General features: G+C 41.9%; 1 protein-coding gene across 2 annotated transcripts in view; it reads right to left on the bottom strand.

Moving 5' to 3' along the window:
- The window catches only part of SGCD (sarcoglycan delta), a 613,120-nt gene that overhangs the window by 26,434 nt on the left and 561,834 nt on the right, over positions 1-24,852 (bottom strand). The gene's annotated exons all lie outside the window — the stretch shown is intronic.

Below are 24,852 nucleotides of genomic sequence, written 5' to 3'. Positions count from 1 at the left end.
CAGTTGCTCAGTTGTGTCTGACTCTTTGCGACCCTTTGGACTGTAGGCTCCTCTGTCTATGGGATTTTCTACACATGTACATTACCATGTGTAAAATAGATAGCTAATAGAAATTTGCTGTATGACTCAGCGAAATCAAACTGGGGCACTGTAACAATCTAGAGGGGAGGGAGGTGGGAGGGGACATATGTATACCTATAGCTGATTCATGTTGAGGTTTGGCAGAAAACAAAACAATATTGCCCAGCAATTATCCTTTAATTAAAAATGGATAAATTTAATTAAAAAACACTGGAGTGATTACCATTTTCCTCCTCCAGAGGATGTTCTGAACTGAGGGATCTGACCCACATCTCCTGCATTGCAAGTGGAGTCTTGACCTGCTGAGCCATTGCGGAAACCCTTTAGATTACATAGATTTAAAGTGAATGGTTTTCTATATGGTTTTAATTGAAATTTTCTATTTTGGGTCCAGCCATAAAATAAATAAGCTAGTTAATACCTAGTTTACATACTTTGGAATTTTTCACAACTCATTTTAGGGATCCCCTTTTAGTCAAAATAATACCATCAGTTCAGTTCAGTCGCTCAGTCGTGTCCAACTCTTTGTGACCCCATGAATTGCAGCACGCCAGGCCTCCCTGTCCATCACCAACTCCCAGAGTTCACTCAGACTCACGTCCATCGAGTCAGTGATGCCATCCAGCCAGCTCATCCTCTGTCGTCCCCTTCTCCTCCTGCCCCCAATCCCTCCTAGAAATAGTTTTGAAAGCAAAATGGAGAGGGGCCAGTGGTTCTTTCTTGGGCTCAGAGTAGTTAGCTTGGGGATTATGTGGGAACTGGTGGCTGAACAAACCAGAGGGCATATTTAATAATGATGATACTATGTACTGGGGCTTTCCTGGTGGCTCAAATGGTAAAGAATCTGCCTGCAGTGTAAGAGACCTGGGCTTGATCCCTGGGTTGGGAAGAAGATCCCCTGGAGAAGGGAATGGCAGCCCACTCCAGTATTCTTGCCTGGGAAATCCCATGGACTGCGGAGCCTGGTGGGCTACAGTCCACAGGGTTGCAAAGACGGACACAACTGAGTGACTAACGCTTTCACTATATACTGAACACCTATTATGCTTTTGGATTTTCACATGGTCTAGGGAATCCTTAGGACTTCCTAAGCAGTATGTGGTAGAATTCCTGTTAAACAAATGAGGTTCAGTAAAGTGGAATGATCCATGCAAGGCTACCCAGGTATTGACTCTCAGAGGTAGGACTCAGGTAACCAGGACCATTTGGCTTCAAGATAGCTTTCTCAAAGCCTTCCACTGAATTATTATCATAGAGGATTCATACTTTTCTGTGGGGCACAGGACCCACTAAAAGTCCAGTGTTTCTTTGACATTTCTTGCATGTATCTTTGAAAGGAATATAATTTAGTGCATTTTGTAGTATAAAATATCCCTATTTAATGGAAAAAGTTATTTAATGTATAATTATTTGATTTCTACCTTAAAATTTTTAGGCAAAACATTCTCCAGGAAGATATGTCAACTTTGTCCTATGCTGTTCTGAATCCTAATTTGAGAAGCACAACACTGAAATAAACAGAGTAAGGAGACACAGAACTTGGAGCCTGACATTCCACACAGTGACTGTATGATCTTGGATAAGAGCTCCCCTTCCCCAGGTATAAAATAAAGGTAACGAGGATTCTAACAGTCACTTTATAGAGCTATGATTATATAGCACAGGTCTGAACTATTCTATCATGATACAGTTGTGATAGGCAGAGAAAAGTTCGTGAAGATGGCTTGATTATCAGGGATGCAGAAAGAGAATTATTTAATTCACTTCCCTTCTGCCATTGTTTTGCTATTTCAGTTGGGCCTCTGTTAAAAGCATGATTTTATCTTAATCTGCAGATGGCTTTGGGGATTATTTTGCTCTCAACAAACTGAGATGAGGAACTAAGTAGGATTGTATTACTCTGTATAAGTAACTCACAAAGTCATAAAACTCTCAGAATAATTATTAATCTGTTTTTAACCTCACAGACTTTAGTTGGGAGTGAAAAGGTCTTTATAGTCATGGCTAGTATTGAGAAGGGTGCACATTTCTCTGTTTTTCATGCTCTTGTTTATTTTCATCACATAACAAAATGGAAATGGGGGGAAAATGCTGGTAAAAAACTACCTTTGATTTTACAATGCAATTTAAATAAAAGCACACCCTGGAACTCAAGATGTCTCCTCAAAGGCTCAGGATAGCAAGACCCTGAGACAGATGGTAATCATACTAAGCGTACTAAGTATACCATTCGTTGTGGAGAAGGAAACGGTAAGCCACTCCAGTATTCTTGCCTGGAGAATCCCGTGGACAGAGAAGCCTGGTAGGCTACAGCCTATGGGATCACAAGAGTCAGACACGACTTAGTGACTAAACCACCACAGCATTCACTGAGTGTCTCTTGTATAACAAGAATTTGTTTAAAGCCTTTGTGTACATCAACTTGTTCAATGCTTTCTAAAATCCTAAGGCATATGTCTATCATAACGGCCATTCAGCCAAAGTGCCAGACCTTGTAGCCCAGTCTCTTAGGACCTTGCTCCAAACCATTAGAAACATTCTGTTCATATGTGTAGGGGACTGTCTTTTGAGGAATATAGAATAAACCAGGGTTTTGTCATAAGGAAAATTATGAGAACAGAGAGGTATAATGAGAAGGTCTAGACCCCACAGGAAAGCCAATAGCATAATAAGAGGCTATCCTTTCTTCAGAGTCACAAAAAAGTAAAAACTTCTTAGAAAAATCCAAGAATGATATGTAGTATATACCATATTCTGATGCAAAATCTTTATACGGTGCACATATCTCTGCTAACAATAGTGTTTATCAAGATTATTTATTATAAGGCATTAAAATAAATCTTTTTTTCAATTACTTTCTAATGAAATGTACCAATTACCTTTTGAATGGTGACATATGGCTGCAGTCTATTCCAATGGGGATAAATCTTGCTTATACAAGGTTTCAAGGGCTCCCTCCTGAACTACATTAATTACCGATGTAAACAAAGACAGAGGATTATCATCGTATTTATCGATAAATCCTGAACTTCCCTGCAATATAGTTCCCCAGGTTAGACAACATTAATCATCAGGTAATATGGTGCTAACCTACAATAAAAGGGATGTTTCTGCAACCCAGCTGATTTTACAGCATGTTTATTAATGTCATTGAATCCTGGGGTAATTGGATAAGGTCACATGCTGTTGTGCACAGTGAAGTTGAAAAAATAATGCTCTTAGGTAACTAGTGGGCCACCTGTTGGCTAACAAATGAATAACTACTATTTCAAAGAGGCAGGCTTTTACTAAGCCTAAGCCTTTGAAGCGGCTCCGTCTCTTACAAAAACTTTGTCCTTATAGGCTATTATCTAGGTAAGAAATTAGGAGGGGTGACATGAAGAAAGTATCATGACTATGAGAAGCCCCAGTATCCGAGCAAAGAAAAATCTATCCACCTTGGTCAACTGCTTCCTTCCCATTCTATGGTATCAGGCCACCACGGGTTTTAGAAAAGACTTTGGTATTTGTCAGGAAGTCATTTCTCTTTCTGATGATGATCTTTTGGTTTTCAAAAAGTGCTCCAAGCTTTGGTTTAGCCTCTGCCATCTGACGATAATATTAGTACAGACCTTACAGGCTTTGGGGGAGGATTAAATGAGATACTGATGGTAAAACACTGAGAACAGTCCCTGGAACATTTTGAGTTCAAAGACGTTAGCTATTTGTCAATGCAGTCAAGTAACTTCATAAGATAAAGTGAAAATTTTTACTTGTTCTGATCTCCTCAAACTGCCTTCTTTCTGTATTTTTACTTTGAAAGGAAACTTCTATAAAAGAAGGTGATTCATCAAGTGAACTACATTGATTACCTTCCTTGTTGGCCAGTGAGGTAGGTAATTTATACATATAATCTTACTTAGTCTGTGGCTTAAAATATATAATATTGTTATTGTTTATGGAATGAGATAGAGGAAGAAAAAGGATCTATTTACCTTATAGAAAGTACAGGTAAGCAACAGAGATGGGATTCTAACTTAACTCTAACTTCAGGGTTTTTATTCTTTGCAGTATGCTTAAGTATATACTAGCATATATATACCTGGAAATACCACTATTCTGACATTATCATGTCATCTGAATTTTTACCAACATTTTGAATCACTCTGTCTTTGAGAATTGACCAGAGGATAGTATTGGTCTGTCTGCATTCTATCACATCTGCCATTAATCAAATATTAATTGATTAAATATAGAGCGCCGTTCTACAGAAATTTACTAGTTTATGTACTGCTGCTGCTGCTAAGTCGCTTCAGTCGTGTCCGACTCTGTGTGACCCCATAGACGGCAGCCCACCAGGCTCCCCCGTCCCTGGGATTCTCCAGGCAAGAACACTGGAGTGGGTTGCCACTTGCTTCTCCAATGCATGAAAGTAAAAAGTGAAGTTGCTCAGTTGTGTCCGACTCTTTGTGACCCCATGGACTGCAGCCTGTGCTAAGTGTTGAGACTATATAATTAAGTACTATTTAAGAGATTCTTTTTGGGAAAATTGAGGCACAGAAAGGTTAAACAACTTGCAAATGGTCACATAACTAAAGTAGCAGCCAAACTTGAATCTGAACCCAAGCACTCTGGTTCTAAAATTGGCACTCATTACACTGCCTCACCTGGAGAAGACAAACCTGTAAACTTACAGCTGAAATATGGTAGCAAGAACCTTGATTGTAAGAGAAGTCAGAGAAGGTAGAGGATATGATGTGGGAGTGGGGAGCTTGGGGAAATCTCCCAAGGAGAAAGTAATAGGAGATGGGGATTTCTTCAGGCAGAGCAAGCATAGGAGTGTGTTATGCATGAAGAATAGGGTGAGGTGGAGATGGATAGTGGTGAAATAGGGGCTGAAGAGGTGAGAAAAGGCCTTTGGGACCAAGAAAGGGGTGTGGAATCTGTCCTCTGAAGGGTCTTTAACTGGGAGTGATGTGGTGGGATGTGTTTGGAGAGACTATCTGGCTTTAAATATTACAAAGAGTGGCAGGCAGGTTAGGAGGGCTGATACAGAGGGAGAAAATGCCATCCAGACTGATGTCTTTATGTTGTCATTTACTAAGCATGACAACACAGGATGGAGGCAGGCGGAACTTAGGGGCTGGCTCGTGGCACTCTCAGGAAAGAAGAGTGTCTGAGTGGGCAATTGTTTCAGCGTCAGGTTCACCACCCTCACAGGTCTTTGAAAAACAAATAAAAATGCAAATAGGTCTAAAATATTTCAGGGAGTTTCAGAATTTTTAAGCATAGCCACCTTCAAGATGGATTACATAAAAATCAGACACAAGACAAGATCAAACAGTGACACAAATACAATTGAGAGGTGTAAAAGTCTTGGGGAGATGACTAGAATTTGAAAAGGAAATACGACGATCCAGTACCAGGTTTTATTAGATGCCAGGAAAATGAGAGTTAGACAATATGGTAGACAGGAACCATAAGATAAGATTAATAATTAACCAAGGAGAAATATGGATGTACAAATTAACACCCATCAAGATAATTAAGAGTTGATTGTAAAGCAGAGAGCTTTTGTTCCCTTCACAAATTGGATGAGCGTTAATTATACTATGTTGCAGACATGTTAATCAATTGGTCAGGCCTGTTTCTGTCCTTTCTCAGAAACTCTGCCCCTGTAGCCTCTGCAGTGGGCTGTTGAAGAAAGATGCCCTGGGCTGGCATGTTTGTACTAGGGTTAGCACATGTTGCAAGATGTGTCAATACGGTTTTTTCGCTGGAGACTTGGAGTTGATTATGGGACTAGCCTGTCTCTGTTGACCACTCTGATTAGGCCTGAGGCGGCCAGTTTGTTGTATCTACAACAGAAGCAGGGAATACTCATATACGGAGAAAGGATAATTGCCTTACTTCCAGATGGCGTCCCCCTTCCTGTTCATGGAGTCCACCTACCTTTATCTGATATTCCTGTGTCTTATAAACAATTGATTCCGTACTAAGACGACTTCTATCAGATACCCAAATGGTTCTAAGACCACCTCTTAATAAATCCAGAAGCTCAGAACAGGGTTTCTCTAGTCCAACCTTCCAAGGATAAATTGCATGCTGCTCCTTGACCTAGCATGATCCTTCCTTGCCATAGCCAAAATCATTCTGAGTGTTGTCATTCTAGGTAATTCCTTAGAAATCCAGACTTATGTTACTTATCAATACTCCCGTTATTGTTTCATCTCAAACATTCAAACTCAACATGTCCCCACTTTAACCATGGCCTTTCCTCTCCAGATCTGGCTTTGTCATGGTGTTGGCTAGTCCAGTGAGTGGCACTGCCACTCTTGATCAGTACCTAGGATGCATTCTTGCTACAGCAGAAGGCCTGTGGAGCAATGCGTGAAAACCGTATTAAAAATGAGCATCCTGGCAGAAGAATCTTAGAGCAGTTATATTTTACCACAACACGCACACAAAAATGCATTCTCAGCAAGGCTCACTTGGAGATCTCAAGCTGGAGGATATTTAAGGAGAGAGATTTCGCAAATATATCCAGATCTCTCCTGAAGGATGGGCTTGTGTTGATTTCTATGTGGTTCTGTCTATTCAGATGAGGTCTATATGTTTTCAGGAAGTCATAAATGAGTACTTATCTTCTAAAAATAACCCTTTAAAATGCCAACACAGAGGACAGGATAAAGATGGCAGAGAAGCAGCATGGGGAGCTCACCTTCTCACATGAAAACAAAATACACCTCCAAGAGGAGTAACTCACAGAGAACATCTACTGAACAGGGCAGAAGACCTCAGACTTCTGAAAGGGCAATAAAACGTCCATGTAATGGAGCAGGACAAAGGGAAAACAAGGAATCAGTAAGGGAAGGTACAGGACCTGCACCTTGGGGCGAGAGCTGTGAAGAAGGAAATGTCCCCACACCTTAGGAAGATTCCTTACCAGCAAGAAGATCAGCCTGGATGGAGGGGGAGCTTTGAAGCCAAGGAGAAGAGTGCAGCAACAGGTTTCAGGAGGGCAAAGCATAGAGTAACCTGCACCACAGGTGGGCACCGCTGCTTTGTACTCCCCATCCTGAGATGCTCATCCACAGTGGAGGCACGAGCAGTGGGGCGGGTCCACCATAAGAGCTTCTGGCATGGGTAGGTCCCCAGGTTTGTCCCAGGAGTGGATGGGCTCCAATCCTCCCTAGGCAACTTTGAAGGCCAGGGGGACCTCAGTCAGGAGCTCCACAGTGCAGGAGGAAACCGAGACGCCAGTCTTGGAGGTGCTCCTGGGGAGATGCGGTTGGCTATGGCTCACTGGTGCCGGAGAGAGGACAGTGGTGGTAGAGGCTACAAAGAATATTTGATTAGCTTGAGCTCTTGCAGAGGTCGCTATTTTGGTGATGGAAAAGGATGGAAAGTACAGAGCTAAACCCACGCATTTATGGTCAAACTATGGTCAAACCTATGACAAAGGAAGCCAGAATATACAATGGCGAAAAGACAATCTCTTCAATAAGTGGTGCTGGGAAAGCTGGACTACATGTAAAAGAATGAAATTAGAACACTCTGTAGTACCATACACAAAAATAAACTCAAAATGGATCAAAGACATAAATACAAGGCCAGACACTATACATATGAAAACTCTGAGAGGAAAACATGGGCAGAACACTGACATCGATCACAGCAATATCTTTTTGGATCCACCTCCTATAGTAATGGAAATAAAAACAAAAACAAATGGAACCCAATTAAACTTAAAATCTCTACACAGCAAAGGAAGCCATAAACAAAATGAAAAGACAACCCACAAAATGGGAGAAAAGATTTGCAAATAAAGCCACTGACAAGGGATTAATCTCCAAAATATACAAACAGCTCATGCAACTCTATATCGGAAAATCCAATCAAAAAATGGGCAGAAGATCTAAATAGACATTTCTCCAAAGAAGACATACAGATGGGCAAAACACATGAAAAAACACTCAATATCACTAATTAGTGAAATGCAAATCAAACCACACCGGTCAGAAGGTGTGTCATTAAAAGGTCTACAAACAATAAATGTTGGAGAGGCTGTGGAGAAAAGAGAACCCTCCCACACTGTTGGTGGGAATGTAAATTGATGCAGCCACTATGGAGAACAGTCCATATAAAACTAAAAATTGAGCTATCATATGAGCCAGCAATCCCACTCCTGGGCATGTATCAGAGTAAATCATACCTAGAAAAGATACCTGCACCCCGGTGTTCACTTTAGCGCTGTTTACAGCAGCCAACACATGGAAGCAACCTAAACGTCCATCAAGAGATGAATGCATAAAGAAAATGTGGTGCATAGGTACAATGGAACATTAGCCACAAAAATAAAATATTGCCATTTGCAGCAACATACATGGACCTAGAGATTTCCATATTCAAATGGAGAAAGACAAATATCATATTATATCACTTGTATGTGGAATTAATTAAAAATGATACAAATGAACTTATTTACAAAACAGAAACAGACTGACAGATATCAAAAACTCATGGTTGCCAAAGGGGAAATGTGGGGCGACGGATAAATCAGGAGCTTGGGATGAGCATGCACACACCACTATATACACAATAGATAAACAAGGACTTACTATATGGCACAGGGAATGCTACTCAATATTCTATGATGACTTATATGAAAAAGGAATCTGAAAAAGACCAAATATATGTGTGTGTATAATTGAGTCACTTTGCTAACAACACTGTAAACCAGCTATGCTCCAATACAATTATTTTAAAAATGAAGTAAGATTAACTTACATATTTGAAAAGAAAACACACTTGCTCTCCCTGCCTCTTAAATTCAAATCACCATGATGCCCATTGGTTTTCTGTTCGAGATCTCTTAAATCTGTCTCTTTGTTTCTATACCCATTGCTATCATTCTGGTGCAAGTAACAAAAATCTTTTCTGTGAATCACTGTAATAATTTTCTGTCTTCACCATGGTCCCCTCCAATCCATTCTCTACATTAAATCCATTCTCTCCTTAATATAAACTAGATCCTACTACACACACATATCTAGCTTAAAACATTTCAGTGGATCCTCACTGCTCGTAGGGCAGAGATGGAAATTCTTTACATGACTCACAAGTCCCTCTATTACTTGGATTCTCCCAACCCCTCAAGTTTCATCTCTGACCTCAATCCCCCTTACTCCCTTCCTACATGTTTGTAACTATTAGAGTTTTACATTTATTTGTGAAGTTCTCCCCCCACCCCCCCGCTAGAATATTAAGTGGAAAGGGTTTTTTTTTTCTTCTGATTTTGTTGTTCATTTCTATATCCCTTTGGTAGAATAGTGCTAGCAGGTTGCAGGTCCACAGGAAATATGTTGAATTTATAAGTGAAGGAATAGTCACCACTGCTATCCTAACACCTAGCTCAATCACTGGAATGTGCAGACACTAAATAAAACTGCAGAAGAGCAGGACTGAGGCTACAGTTCATTGGGATGCACGTGAATGACCCTTTCCCTAATCTTGCCTCTCAGCTTCAGATAATCATGCCCCTTCCCTTGTAGTATTCATGCTAGATATATCATTTAAAAATACAATTTCATCCAGCTCTAACCTTTTCATTGGATTTTATACAGGCATTAAAGGAGCTTTTAATCCTCCCTAAGCAAAAGGCTATTTGGAACTCTGCTTGAAGCAGGTACATTCTCTTTCATGTTTAATTTACTAGCAGGTGAAGACTACACTAGTAAAGTAATGCTCAAAATTCTCCCAGCCAGGCTTCAGCAATACATGAACCATGAACTTCCTGATGTTCAAGCTGGTTTTAGAAAAGGCAGAGGAACCACAGATCAAATTGCCAACATCCGCTGGATCATCAAAAAAGCAAGAGAGTTTCAGAAAAACATCTATTTCTTCTTTATTGACTATGCCAAAGCCTTTGACTGTGTGGATAACAATTAACTCTGGAAAATTCTGAAAGAGATGGGAATACCAGACCACCTGACCTGCCTCTTGAGAAATCTGTATGCAGGTCAGGAAGCAACAGTTAGAACTGGACATGGAACAACAGACTGGGTCCAAACAGGAAAAGGAGTGCGTCAAAGCTATATATTGTCACCCTGCTTCTTTAACTTCTATGCAGAGTACATCATGAGAAACGCTGGACTGGAAGAAACACAAGCTGGAATCAAGATTGCCGGGAGAAATATCAATAACCTCAGATATGCAGATGACATGACCCTTATGGCAGAAAGTGAAGAGGAGCTAAAAAGCCTCTTGATGAAAGTGAAAGAGGAGAGTGAAAAAGTTGGCTTAAAGCTCAACATTCAGAAAACGAAGATCATGGCTTCTGGTCCCATCACTTCATGGCAAATAGATGGGGAAACAGTGGAAACAGTGTCAGACTTTATTTTTTTGGGCTCCAAAATCACTGCAGATGGTGACTGCAGCCATGAAATTAAAAGACGCTTACTCCTTGGAAGAAAAGTTATGACCAACCTAGATAGTATATTCAAAAGCAGAGACATTACTTTGCCAACAAAGGTCCGTCTAGTCAAGGCTATGGTTTTTCCAGTGGTCATGTATGGATGTGAGAGTTGGACTGTGAAGAAGGCTGAGTGCCGAAGAATTAATTGATGCTTTTGAACTGTGGCGTTGGAGAAGACTCTTGAGAGTCCCTTGGACTGCAAGGAGATCCAGCCAGTCCATTCTGAAGGAGATCAGCCCTGGGTGTTCTTTGGAAGGAATGATGCTAAAGCTGAAGCTCCAGTACTTTGGACACTTCATGCGAAGAGTTGACTCTTTGGAAAAGACTCTGATGCTAGAAGGGACTGGGGGCAGGAGGAGAAGGGGACGACCCAGGATGAGATGGCTGGATGGCATCACGGACTCGATAGACGTGAGTCTGAGTGAACTCTGGGAGCTGGTGACGGACAGGGAGGCCGGGCGTGCTGCGATTCATGGGGTCGCAAAGAGTCGGACACGACTGAGCAACTGAACTGCAGGACTATGCAAAAAGCTTTCATCCTCAGTGTAGATTGATTTGTGATTCAGAGGCTGTCTGAACACTTAGGAGACAAGATGGAGGAAAGAAGATGGCTAGTTCCCTACACAAAGGGGACTGGATGGGTTTGTTCTGTGTAGCCCCAGAGCTAAGTCAGAGAATCAGGGGTTAGAAGTACAGAGATTTAGCTCATTGGAATGTAACACATTCCGTTCATGGAATGGGCTGCTTTAGGATGTAATGAGGCCAATGGCTAGGTGTCAGGGAAGTTATGAGAATGATTCCAGAACAGCATGAAATGCTGGGTAAGAGGACCTCCACGCTTCCTTCTCTGAGGTTCTCTATTTGGTATAAAATGCTGCATTTTAAGCTTAGAAAGAGGTAGTAAAACACAGGGTAATAAGAGGAGCTGAACAGCCACAGAAGAACTGTGGTGAACCTGAGTCTGTAGCCCAGAAAACAGGCCAAGACCAAAACCGAGAGTAGGGGCTGTATAGATTTTATGACAAAACTGTCATTGGGGATTTGATTGCTGTTGTGACAAGACAAAAATTATTAATGTGCGAGTGTTCACAGCTTTCCCTTCTCTTTATGTCAGCCCCCAAATAAGGCCTTGCTTTCCCTGTTCTTTTCCCAACAGATTTACGTTTGCTGCTTTTTTTCCTTCTCCAGCTTTCAGAATGGAGAAACACTAGAGACAAATTTGGTCTACCTAACAAAATCCAGACAAAGAGGGGTGCAGATAAGAATCCCCCACCATGGGGGCTGCAGCAGTGGCAGAGTGTTGTTTGGAAACAGACCAAGAGGGGAAGATGGAGGTGACAATGAGAAATGCTAAAGACTGTGAGGTGGGTTCCCCATCACGTTCTTTGAGAAATGTGAGTAAAGAGCAGAATTTATTTGCAGTTTCCTTTGTCAGATGCGATTCCACTCTAGAAATAAACTAGAGTACATTCAAGCCCTATAAGGATTACTCAGTCATTCAAACAATAATCCACTGCTTCTGAGATCAATGGCTCTTGTTCTTCCTAAGTCCAGTTTGGGTGGTCCTGGGATCCAATGGGAAAGTGAGAGTCTCTCTTTTTTTTTTTTTTCTTTCTGCTAGTGACCTTCTGTTTCACTAAGATAAAGACAGCAGAAGAAAAGTTCCATGTCTCCATCACCCAATCAACTTGCAACTATACTGTTTTCTCTCCTTCCACCAGGTCGAGCTCTCCACACACCCAGGTTAAACCCTGTAATTACATCCTAGCTCTTCTCTCCCCAGAGCTCTCTCTCCTCTCCTGTTCTATCCCCTTTCTCTCCTGCATCATCCTCATTTAACACAAACTTGTTGTATTATCTCTGTGAATCCCAAATACCCCTCCAGCTACTGCTTAACTTCTTTCCCTTTGATGTTACCACCTGAAATATTTGATTATGTTTGCTGTTTCCAGCATGGAGACAAATCCAGTGGTTCAGTGTCAGTCTCAGTGGCCAGTCTGGGCAGTAACTGACACTGTCCATCACTCCTTTCATTTTGAAATGTACAAGACTGAGCTTCAGGGACACTCCTCTCTCAATTCTTCTCATATCTTACTGGTTCAGTTCAGTTCAGTCGCTCAGTCGTGTCCGACTCTTTGCGACCCCATGAATCGCAGCACGCCAGGCCTCCCTGTCCATCACCAACTCCTGGAGTTCACTCAGACTCATGTCCATCGAGTCAGTGATGCCATCTCATCCTCTGTCGTCCCCTTCTCCTCTAGTTCCTCATTTCCCTGACTTCAGTCAGTACTCGCCATCCAGCTAATTTTAATGCATTTCTTGGCCTAGATATACTCTCTACATGGATGACTTCCTCATTGGCATCTGTCTGGGCTCTGCCCTGAACTCTAGACTTGTATCTCTCGGTGCTTACTCAGCTTTTCCACCCGGATATCCACGGGCATATTAAACTTAACACATTGCACCTAAATTCCTAATTTCTGCAGTCCCAGCCCCTATGCCTGTGGTTCTATTGCAACTGTCTCTATCTCTGTCATCTGTAACCTCATCTTTCCAGTTACTTAGGCAAAAATCACTGGGGGTTATCATTGACTCCTCTCCCTTACAGTCACACAGTATTATGTCACAAAATTCCGCTGTCTCTGCTTTCAATATACATTTGGAATCCAAGCACTTCTCGGAAAGTCTAGTGGTACCACCTTGGTCCGAGCCACCATCTTATCGTCCCTGGATTTTGCAAGCACCTATTTACCTGTTCTTGCTTTTCTCCTCACAGAAGTCAAGATTTCTAAAGGTGGCACATCTGAGCCAAAGCAACCCTTAGAAGGCAGGCTTTATGAACAAAAGGTACCTTTGGGTGAATCAGAAGATAAACCTCTCTTTAGAAGAATGTACTTTTGGGTCAGGTGCCGCAGGGGGCCCTCTGCTGGATCGCCTTTGATTCTTGGAAGCCTTGAGTTCACTGCTGAGCTCAAAACCCACAAGTGGACACTGTGTCACCCAGCCTTCCCAACCATTCAGAATGGCTTATAGCACTGGCCACCTGCTGCCTCTGTACCCTCCTTGCTGGACAGCGCTGTCTTTGGTCACTCTGTCTTAGCCACATCAGTTACCTTGCTGTTTGCTGCACACACCAAGCTTCTTCTACTTCAGGGCCACTCTCCCCCTTGAAGACCTTGTGAGGATGGCCAGGACCAGTGGATGTTCTGAAAACTTGCCTTCATCTACCAGAACCATTTACAATCATGGGTCCTGGAGATCTCCTCCTTATAATCCTAACACTACTAAAAGTTCTGATTATAAAGATTAACACCATCTACCACTAACTGCGTTCAGGTGCTGTTCCCTCATAATTTACTAAGGGAATACAACGTACCAGGTTCACCAGGCAGCAGTGTTAGAATCTTGTCTTCATACAGGTTACAGTCTGTGACAGTTAATTTTCTGTGTCAATGTGGTTAGGCCAGGGCACCCAGACATTTGCTCAAATACTACTCCTGATGTTGCTGTGAAGATATTTTTTTCAAATGAGGACAAACCTAGCAGTAGACTCTGAGCAGAGGAGATGACTCTTCACAATGTGGGTGGACCTCATCCCATCATCACAGGCCTTAAGAGTAGAAAAAGACGAACCTCCTTGGAAGAGGAGAGAGTTCTGCCAACAGAATGCCTTTGCACTCGAACTGCCACTCTTCCCTGGGTATCCAGCCTGCCAGCCCACCCTGCAGAGTTTGAACTTGCCAAGCCTCCATGGTGTGAACCAGTCCTAAAAATAAACCTCTTTCTTACCAGGCACCTATCCTCTGGGTTCTAATTCTCTGGAGAAACCTGACTCATACACAGTCTAAGGAGAAAGAGCCATTCAAAAGTCATGACCATCAGTGAGAAATTAGGACGACAGATACGACTAAGGATAAATGCACAGGGCTAAAGAAATCCACATTAGGGAGATTTGCCCGCATTAGAGAAGGCATAGAAAGCTTTCCTAAAGGGGCAACTCTTGAGTTGTGATGTAAAGGATAAGGGGCTGTCAGGAGGTGAAGGAGGGGGCAGGAAAGAGCACTACAGAAAAGAATTTGTGAAAAGACTTGTGGCCTTTTTCCTTTTAATCCTCTAGGACTTGGAGAGAGATACTGCTATCATCCCTGTTTTATGGGTGAAAAAAAAAAAAAAAAACACCCAGAGGTGAAATACCTTGTCCAAAGCCATAGTGGTCGATGTGACACCTGGAATTGGGGACTGACCTTGGACTCCAAGCTGTGCTCTGAAACCCCAAGCTCCAGTGCGCCATGCAGATTAGGGAAACATGCACACTATGCCGTTTCCTGACTCATCCCCAATGCCCCGTTCCCCAACCTTTTTGGTACCAGCAATTAGTTTCGTGGAAGACAATTTTTCCACAGACTTCGGGGTTAGGGGAGTAGTTTTGGGATGATTCAAGTGCATTACATTTACCGTGGACTTTATTTCTATTATTATCACATCAGCTTTACCTCAGATCATCAACCATTAGGTCCCTTTCCTAATGGATGCAGCTTAAAAGGTTATGATATTTTCCATTCATTCACTTATTCCCCATGTCTACTCCATACATAAACACTCTGGGCCTTGTGCTAAATATTGGGTGTTCAGAGATGAACATGAGACAGAATTTAGGGAAACAGACATCTCTGTTTCAACATGGCTTACATGAATGAGACCTTTTCAAGAGGAACAGAGAAAGTGTGGTGGAGTAATAAGTGCCTATGAGCTACACTTTGAAAAATGCTGTTTCAATTGTCCCAAGATTTGTTTTAATCAGATATGGTGAGCCACAATGAAATGGCTGTCATGAAGGAAGATGCTTGCTATATATTCACAGATTCCCTAGAAACAGGAGGCATGACATGCCACACAGGGAAGCATAAGAGTCAGTCAGGAGGCAGAGGGAGTGAGGGAAAGCCATGGGCAAGAGCCTTTACTTGGTTTCTATGGGAAGAAATGGGCAAGACAGAGAAGGGGTGGCTAGTCTGAATAACCTCGGCAGGTCCCTGGGGCATGGGAGCTGTCTGTAGGTCTCTGGAACCCGGCCCTGACAGCAGGGAGTGGTGCAGAATATGAAGCCTGACAAAGGAAGGGGTAGACGGCAGGTATGAACTCCAGACTGGTTGGTTTGCACAGGAAAGGTGTGTGCTTGCACGCAGGTGAGCTACATCCTGTCTCTAGGAATTAGCTACCTCTGAGAGGAGGGGTCCTAGCAAGGCCCAGTGATGTTAAAGCATCAGATACAAAAAATAAAGAAGGGGTTAATATAGATGCAGATGAGCAGGGGTGGGCAAGGCAAGCTGCGTGTACAGAGGGCCACCAGAGCTACGGAAGCCTGGGGGCAGTGGGGACGGCACGTGCAGCCAGAGAGGAGCACGCACACGGGAGGGTGGGAGTTGGAACTGGAATGAAGTACCTCCATGAGGAACCTAGATTTTTTTTTTTTTTCCTCCTGGTAATGAGGCACTGTTAAAGGCTGCACAGTTAGACTTATTGGTTAAGAGACAGAATGTGTGTCTTGGAGGCATCCCATATAAAATGACCCTGGCAACCAGCCTAGCTTTTCCCAGCATCGCTTTAAGTGGAACTCCTTCAGACTCTATTGGCTCTCAACCTGACATTCAGGTAAATGCTTTCAATATCTTCCTTTTAGAAATATTCAACGTATTAATTTCACATACGAGGAAAAATCGTATTAAATCTCACCACATAATTAGCCCAACCACAAAGACGTATTCTGAAACAAAAATGATTTATGTGGTTTCCTAATTAACCCTTGAAAGGTTTAATTAAAAAGCACAATTTGTAGGGAACCTGTTTAGGAGGAGTTGGAGCTTAACTTCCTGAAGGTGTGCTCTCAGAGCATCCTCATTCCCCTCCATTCAGGGTGGAAAGAGTAGCCGCAAGAAAGGCACACTTCCCCCACGTAGTACTGTCTGGGAGACAAAGAGGTAAGGAGCTGCCTTTTTAGGAAACAAAACCGCCCACTACCTCAGTGCAAACAGAAGATAACACTGCAACTCGGATGGAGCGGTTCCTCCGCGTCCAGCTCTGTGCTCGTCACTTTGCAGAGATATCGCAATGTTCCTCAGAGCTCTTGTGTGAGATACATGGTGCTAGTCCCGTTTTCCAGATGGGAACACTGAAGTACAGAGGTGTGAGGCAGTGCTAAGGCACTGTCTGACTTCAGCGATGTCACTTCATCATATTCAAGTGCCCTCTGGAAATTGGGGAGAAGCTAGGGAGGGCAAGAAGAGAAAACCTGCATTTATTAATATACCTAGCTGAGATACTTCCAGTTTCACTTTCCTAAAAAGGGGATAATAAAGCCTTGGAATGTAGTTGTCAAGCCCAATAAAAGAATGTGAGCCTGGCATGGGTGAGCATACCAGCGATTTCGGTTACTATAAATTCTTCTTCTGCCTGTGCTGCCATTATCAACATCAGGCAAGCTTAGTGGGTCCCTCTGATGCTGAGGTGTTTAGGAGCATGTGGGGTAGCTTACAGACCAATCCAACTGGAAGGGAATTAGATAGAGGCCATGTTGCAAACATTTCTAGCTAAAGAGTATATTGCAGAAATGATCTTAGAGCCAACACTGCTTCTTCAAAACATGTTGTCAGTGCTCTACTTAAAACCACACAAAAGCTTCCTAAACCCACTTTAGCGTTACTTTCCAAATCCTCCCCTTGGCTACATCTGAGGCCCTGCAGGATCCGGCCCGCCTGCTTCATCTTGCACCATTCTTGCCTTGCTAAGTGGTAAAGCAAAGCACCCCTTTGGCATGATGGCCCCTTTTCTGTATCTCAGACAAGTACTCCATCTACGTCAGGTGGTGTGCAAAGGACCAATACATGGATTATCTCAGTTAATCCTCACGACAGCCTGATGAGGTAGGTGCTAATGTTATCTGTGCTTTACAGATGTGGAAACTGAGGCCCTGACAGGTTAACTAACTGGCCTAAGACATCGTAGTTAATAAGGGACAGGATGACCATTCAAACCCAGGCATTAACTACGTCACAGCCCAAACACTTAAACTTTACACTCTCTGGTATCCCCAAAGTTTGACCTTGCCTGGAGCACAGAGTTACTCCAAGGAGATGTTTATTAAGTGAGGACAGACTGATGGGGAGATGGCAACATGGATCAGTCACTCAGGCTGGGAGAAGCCAGCAAGAAGAGCAAGCCGAGTCTGAGCCCCTAAAGGAGACAACGTGTAAATTCTAAACATACCAGCAAGATGTGTCCACCTCTCTTTGCAGCTGTCTCCTGCATAATTGTCACTGAGTTTGAAATTTGACTTCACCAACCAAACTGCCCTTCACTGATGAGCATCTACCAGCCTTAAAGGCTATAATCTCCTGTCCTTTTCATTTCTTCTACTCAATTTCTGATGATTCCGTTGAGGTTAATCTTCATTATTCATCTTATCTATCTCCGACCTTCTTTCCATGATAACTCTTTAATTTAGGTCCAAGACAAGTGACAGGCAATACGAGGAATGAGCAGGTGTGTAACAAGCTTTCAGTGCAGCTCCACCACCATGTAGGCTGGGTGGCTGTGTACCAAATGTCAACTTTCACAGCTCAGTGAGCCCTGTCCTGGGCCTGTCAACAGTGGACTATGAGAAATACAATATCTTTTTCTCTAGTCAGCAGTGGCAAAGCACAAGTACTCACAGATGTATATATAGTTCTCATGAATCTGACACCAATGACCTGGGATGAACTTAGATAAGTGGCCAAGAAAAATAAAGGATTCATCAAAAGGTACACATTCTTCAACAAAGATTTGTGTTTTGAATGGCTTGATTTGAAAAAAATACAAAAACAAAGATATGCTTCAAGCAAACATCTGGAAGGTCTACGTGATATAATCAATAAAAGTTGGTATGGAATCCCATAGAAGGTCTCACTAGATTAATACACACAGTTGATTCTTACTATTCACGACAGCTATGTTCTGTAGAGTCAGGATGAATACTGAAATATCAAACACTGAACCACTACTCCTAGAGGAAATACAGGTTAGGGTCCTACAAACATGTGGTCATAATATTTTTTTGTCAGCTGATGAAAACGTTATCCTGATTTATGTTTAAAGACAGTTAATATATATATTAATATTGAATATATTTATTTACATTGAACTCACGGGCAGCACTGTAACTCATGCCTGGTGAAGTTTATCTGATATACATCTTTTCTCTGCAAGGTACATCACAGCCTTCTGTGCTTAGGAACACTAGCTAGCACTTCAGTACTATGCTTGGAGGCCACCTTAAATAGCAAAATCACTTTTAAAAAGTGGCAATGCAGCGATCACAAAAAAGGATAGCTGTTTCTAGCATGGGAGCTAAAATAATAAGGCAGAAACTTGCCTAGGCCAACCTCCACTGGAAACAAGTGCATTTGAGTGACTCAGAGTTTTCACCACTCTTCACACACCCATGAAATCAACAACACATAGTGATTTTTGAGTCCCAAATAAATTTTACGTGAGTAGGTGAATTCACAAGTAGGGGATCAAAGGAAAATGAGGATCAACTCTAAGTATTACTCTCAAGCTAGAGATTCCATTTATATACATTGGCATGAAGAGGTAACTGGAATATTGTCCTGATAGGATCGAGGACCTGATCTATGAATGGCACAGTGATTTAGCTCCTTAAGCTGGTGTGGGTCGGCGAAGGGAGAAGGCCAGGGCCAGCACGTGATGCACATCCTATTGCTTAGGTGGGAAAATACTAGAGGTCAGTTAAGGTAGTCAAGTGCTTATGGACATTTTGGGGAGTCTCTCCAACTCACACTGGCCCCCTTTCCTTTTTAACTGCCTGGTGATCCCTAATCATAGAAGCTGAGCCTATATTTCTATAATGATTCAGTCATCATTGAGTACCTACTGTGTGGGGCCAATGTCTAGATGATGAGAATATAGAGGTGAACAAGCTCGTCATGAAACTTACATTCAAGCTTGGGGTAATAAGCAAGCGAACAAGATAGTTTCCCTTTATCTTAAATACCATGAAGGAAGCAGTGAGGGGACAGCATGGAGAACCAGGCTACTTGGTAAAAGGGGTGGGACATCTCTTAGAAGGAACCTGTAAAAGTGCACACCAGCCTAAGGAAGAGGACGTGTCAACACAAGGACATGGTGTGCACCATGATGACACAGGCTCATCCTGCCACACAGGAGGAGGAGCAACGAGGGCAGATGAAGCAGAGCCCAGATCCGAGCTTAACTGTTGCCTGAAAAGCTGGATTCTGGGCCTTAGCTTTGTGAGAAACCCAGTAACCTTATAACACATTTTTTTCCCCTTAACACGAGTCTAGTTTCTTATATTTGAATTCAACACTTTCCACATAACAGAAGAGTTGGTTGGAATAGGTAAGTAGGAACATTGCCTTGGCTAGGAAAATAAACTTTATCAAAAATGAGTTGATAAATAATAACTATCTTATCTGCCTCCATAACACCCCCAAGTACCAATAGCTCATAAATGTTTCTTAAGATCTGCCAAGCCTGTAGAGTTACCCTCTCCTGTGACAACTGGCCAGACTATTAGGCTATCATACTTCTGCAGAGATACTTATTTATGATGTATTTCACTTTGGGGAGTTTCAGGAAGTCATTAAAATATAAGACCTGATTTAAAAAAAATGAATGTACTAGATTAAAGTTAAAATAGTAGCTTCCAGGGATCTCTCACCAAGCAAAGCCAGGTTAGGGCTTGGGGACAACCTTTCTCTGAAGCCACAGCAAGAGGTAAAACACAGCAATTACCAGTGCCAACAGACAGGGTCATCCTCTAGCAACACACGATGGATTAAAAGTTCTTATGTTGATGCTGATGGCTGCCAGAGCTGCATGCATCAGAAGCAACTTTCCCCCTCTACTTCATTTTCCCACTTATCTCTGCCTGTTCTGTGAGGGTGATATTGAAAGATGCATTTGCAGGAACTTAATGTTAACTTGGCAGGAACCCATCCATACTGCCTTAGAAGTGTTGACTAAGCAGGGAATTCTAGAACTCTACCTTTGCAGGGCAAATACTGCAAAGCACCCCAGAATATTGCTCTGGATTTAGAAACGGAAGTTACTTTTTGAAGTACCTGGTATAACCAAGTGATTTTACTTCCCCTACCCCCCCAATATTTTTTTTTCTGAGAAACTCTTCTTCTAAGGGTGTTAGAATTGACAGTGGCATCCAATTATTATTTACTGTGCATATATCCTTCATCAAGCTTTGATCTACACAGAAATTTATGCATCTTTTGAAAAAATTAAACCTCCTGGCTTTGTTTACTATTATTCTTGAAGCCAATAAGAGGGGTTGGAGGGAAGAATCTTCATATTCCAGGCACTTCATATCATCTGGTCTAGATTATTTCCTATGATCCCCAGTGGAAAAAAAATGACAAAGAAATGAAAGTTTAAGAAGCACCCCCCCCCCCCACCATACATACATACACATTCCCCCAATTCCACAGCTGAAATATTACATAAGGGTTTTGGATTGCAGTCTGGACTTTTTTCTCCTTGCTTCTCAAAAGTCCCTGATGGCTGGGAGATGTGAAGTTGAATTTCAGAGATGTAGATGGCCTTTCATGTTGATTCCCTTCCCAAATCCATAGAATAAAGTGGAAATAACACAAGCAGGAGGACGTCTCAGTGGTTCCCTCCCAAGCCCAAAACGAAGATAACCAAGAAGTTTGTTGTCTGGCAGTGTCGCTGATAGGTAAAAAAGGCAGAAACAATAGTTGTGTAATATCCATCCTTTATACAAGTTGTAGTTCAGGGGAAGAAAAAAAAAGTTCCCCAGAAACTCTCAGGCATGTATGATCATTTTAACGCTTTTCATATTGCTTTGAAGTCTTTCTCCAACATTTGAATCTTCTCAATCTTTGTTTTCTGCACAAACCCCTTTCCTCATCCCTTTCCAAGTTTCTCCCAAGGTAGATCTGATGAAGCGTTGTTGAGCTACTCCGACTCTAGCTGCTAAATTCATGTAGATTCTCTCACTACACTATTGTTTGCACAGAGAGGATGTTCATTATCAGGTAAATGAGGAAGGGGAAAAGTAGGACCAACTCAACCTCATGGAAACCCTCTGCTCCTTTTGAACAGATATCAGATGATATTTGTAGCTAGCTCATTTCTGTATTGGCAATGGCACACCACTCCAGCACTCTTGCCTGGAGAATCTCATGGATGGAGGAGACTGGTGGGCTGCAGTCCATGGGGTCGCGAAGAATTGGACATGACTGAGTGACTTCCCTTTCACTTTTCACTTTCATGCATTGGAGAAGGAAATGGCAACCCACTCCAGTGCTCTTGCCTGGAGAATCCCAGAGATGGGGGAGCCTGGTGGGCTGCCATCTATGGGGTCGCACAGAGTCAAACATGACTGAAGCGACTTGGCAGCATTTCTGTATTCTCCATGGAAATACTCTGTGATTTCAAGTTCTTCCCCACTGTTGGTCACCACATGATCTTTGTGACCTCTGCATATTGTCCTGAGTTTAGGGTTAGCACAAAATCATTATACCTACTAAGCTACTCTGACAACTTTTCCATCTACTCAATTCTGCTAATTCAAAAACCAAAAACTGAACTGATAAATTCCATAAGGTTGCAGGATACAAGATAAACATACAGAGATCAGTTGTATTTTGTTACATGAACAATGAAATATCAGAAAGGTAATGTAAAATTGTCTCTCTTAAAATCATACTAAAGAAAGAAAATTCTGAGAAATAAACTTGACCAAGGAGGTGAAAGACTTATATCCTGAGAATAAAGGAAACTAAAAATGATTCAAAGAAATGGAAAGATATCTCATGCTCTTGGATTAGAAGAATTAATACTGTTAAAATGACCATACTACCCAAAGCAATCTACAGATTTAATGTGATTCCTATCAAACTACCCAGGATGTTTTTCACTGAATTGGAACAAATAATCCTACATTCCTTGCCCCAGAGAAGATAACCAAGGAGTTAGTACAATAAAAACAACAGCAAGTGAAAAAAAGTGAAGTTGCCCAGTCGTGTCCGACTCTTTGCGACTCCATGGACTGCAACCCACCAGGCTCCTCCATCCATGGAATTTTCTAGGCAAGAGTACTGTTGTGGGTTGCCATTTCCTTCTCCAGAGGATCTTCCCCACCCAAGGATTGAAGCCAGGTTTCTGGCATTGTAGGCAGATGCTTTACCAAAAAACAACAGTGTTTTATCTAAAAACTATTATATACCAAAAGTTCTGAATTCAATTTCTTTTGGTTTAAAAGGTAGAAGTAACACCAGTAACCCCAATAAGCACCAAGAACTAGCAACAACATGACTTTATCAAGACAAGGGTCTTAATCAAGATGGTAGAGTGGAAAAGGGGATGGCTTTGTTATTTTATTATTTAATGTCCCTCCTAAAATTATGCCCAGTGACACAGCAAGAATTCTACACTTTGGGAAACACTCACTAGTACAATCTTCTATTGTTGAAGAAACTATAGCTTAGAGAAGTGAAATGCATTGTTTATGAATGGCACAGCCAAACTTCGAAACCCTTTCTATAACCTTAATTAAGTGCTTTTTCAAGTACACAACAATTCTCATTTGAAAAAAAAAATGACATTTAAAGGTTATTTTTCAGTTTCCCTGTCATGATTGTTTACCATTATTGATTCAACCTACATCATTAATGGCTTGTTTCATAATCTAGCTCAGAATTAGTCTCATGTTAAGATTATCTATAAAAGCAAGAAAAATATAACTGCTTATTATAAAATGTAAACTAATATTTAGAAGCAAGGAACAAATATTTCACATTCAGTTCATTGTTTTCTTTTTGAGTTTTCATTTGATTCTGTCCATTTTGATCTTATTCTTTAAGTTACCTGGAATAACCATAACACCTGTTATCTAAAATAACCATGACATTTTTCTTGTTAAAAGAGAAAAGATGGATCCTTATTGTAAGATCTGACAGTCCACTAAAATACGTAAAAATACATTTAGGGACTGAGAGTACTAATTAAAACAAAGGAAATGGAGGTGAATGCATGAAGCCAGATAATGTGTTCCATGACATACTGGTTGGCGAAGATTTATAGTATATTCTTCGCACCACCCTAGTCCACAGACAAGAATAGATGGAAAGACCAGTGAAAATACCAATGAAAACAAATACCAATTTCTCCCCCAAAATGTCTGGCCTTTGATGCTGTACCAAAAGGCTAAGGTTTGGGTATTTGACAGACTAGGACTGCCTCCCATGATTCTGTAACCCTTCTTCCTATTTAGGTAACAGGTACAGTATTCTATAAAAACTATTTCACATACGGAATGACACAGCAGTATGCAGGCAATAGACAATCCAGCTCTTGGCATTCGGATCTCAAAAGGACTAGTTAGAGTATAAACAATGGGTCTCAAAGACCAGTTGAAGAATTAAGGCAACATATCAACAGACTGAATCAACAATGTTCTGGATAAAGGAAGAAAGGTGTACATCACAAGAGAAGAAGGATAGATAGTGAAGATTTCAAGACTGTTCCCTAGTAGCTATTTCCTGCCCCAGCAAAGTCCAAGTGCAGGAAGGGGCAGAATATTGAAGCCTCCAGCTAACTCTGGACAATTTGAAAGCAGAGAGACCATGTACCCTCATCCCCCTTCCTAGGAAAGGCTAGCAAAGTGTCAAGAATTCAAGAAGAAATGATTGCCTGAGGGATCCCACAGACAGACTGAAGGCATCTCAATGTGCTTTTGGGCATAACACCAGAGGAAGCAAAATGTCCCACCACTTAAAGGCAGCAGGAACGTGACACAGATGAATGGACAAAGTGAAGGTCTTCCTGCCAGGATTAGGGGATGCAGTTACATCCTACCAGCGCCAATGACCGAGGATCAGGAAAAACAAAGGCATCTTAGCAGATGTCAGTGCAGCTGGAGAATGACAAGGACTCAGTTGCCACTACCCAGTAGTCTCGTCATGTTATTAGTACTCCTACCTTAACTGAGACCCAAACCCAGAGTAAGAACGGTGAAAGATAGTGATATCCTGAATTAAATAACTACTTTATGCTATCCATAAGAATAGAGGTTCTAGGTAAGTAAGAAAAAAATCATCTGCTTTTTATTCTAGGTTGGAAATTACACCTGCTATGTTATATACATATGCTTCCCTGGTGGCTCAGATGGTAAAGAATCTACCTGCAATGTAGGAAACCTAGGTTTGATCCCTGGGTCAGGAAGATCCCCTGGAGGAGGGCATGGAAACCCACTCCAGTAT

This window comes from Budorcas taxicolor, chromosome 7 (assembly GCF_023091745.1).
Source record: "Budorcas taxicolor isolate Tak-1 chromosome 7, Takin1.1, whole genome shotgun sequence".
NCBI classification, from domain to species: domain Eukaryota; kingdom Metazoa; phylum Chordata; class Mammalia; order Artiodactyla; family Bovidae; genus Budorcas; species Budorcas taxicolor.
This window is presented reverse-complemented; position numbering and strand designations above follow the sequence as displayed.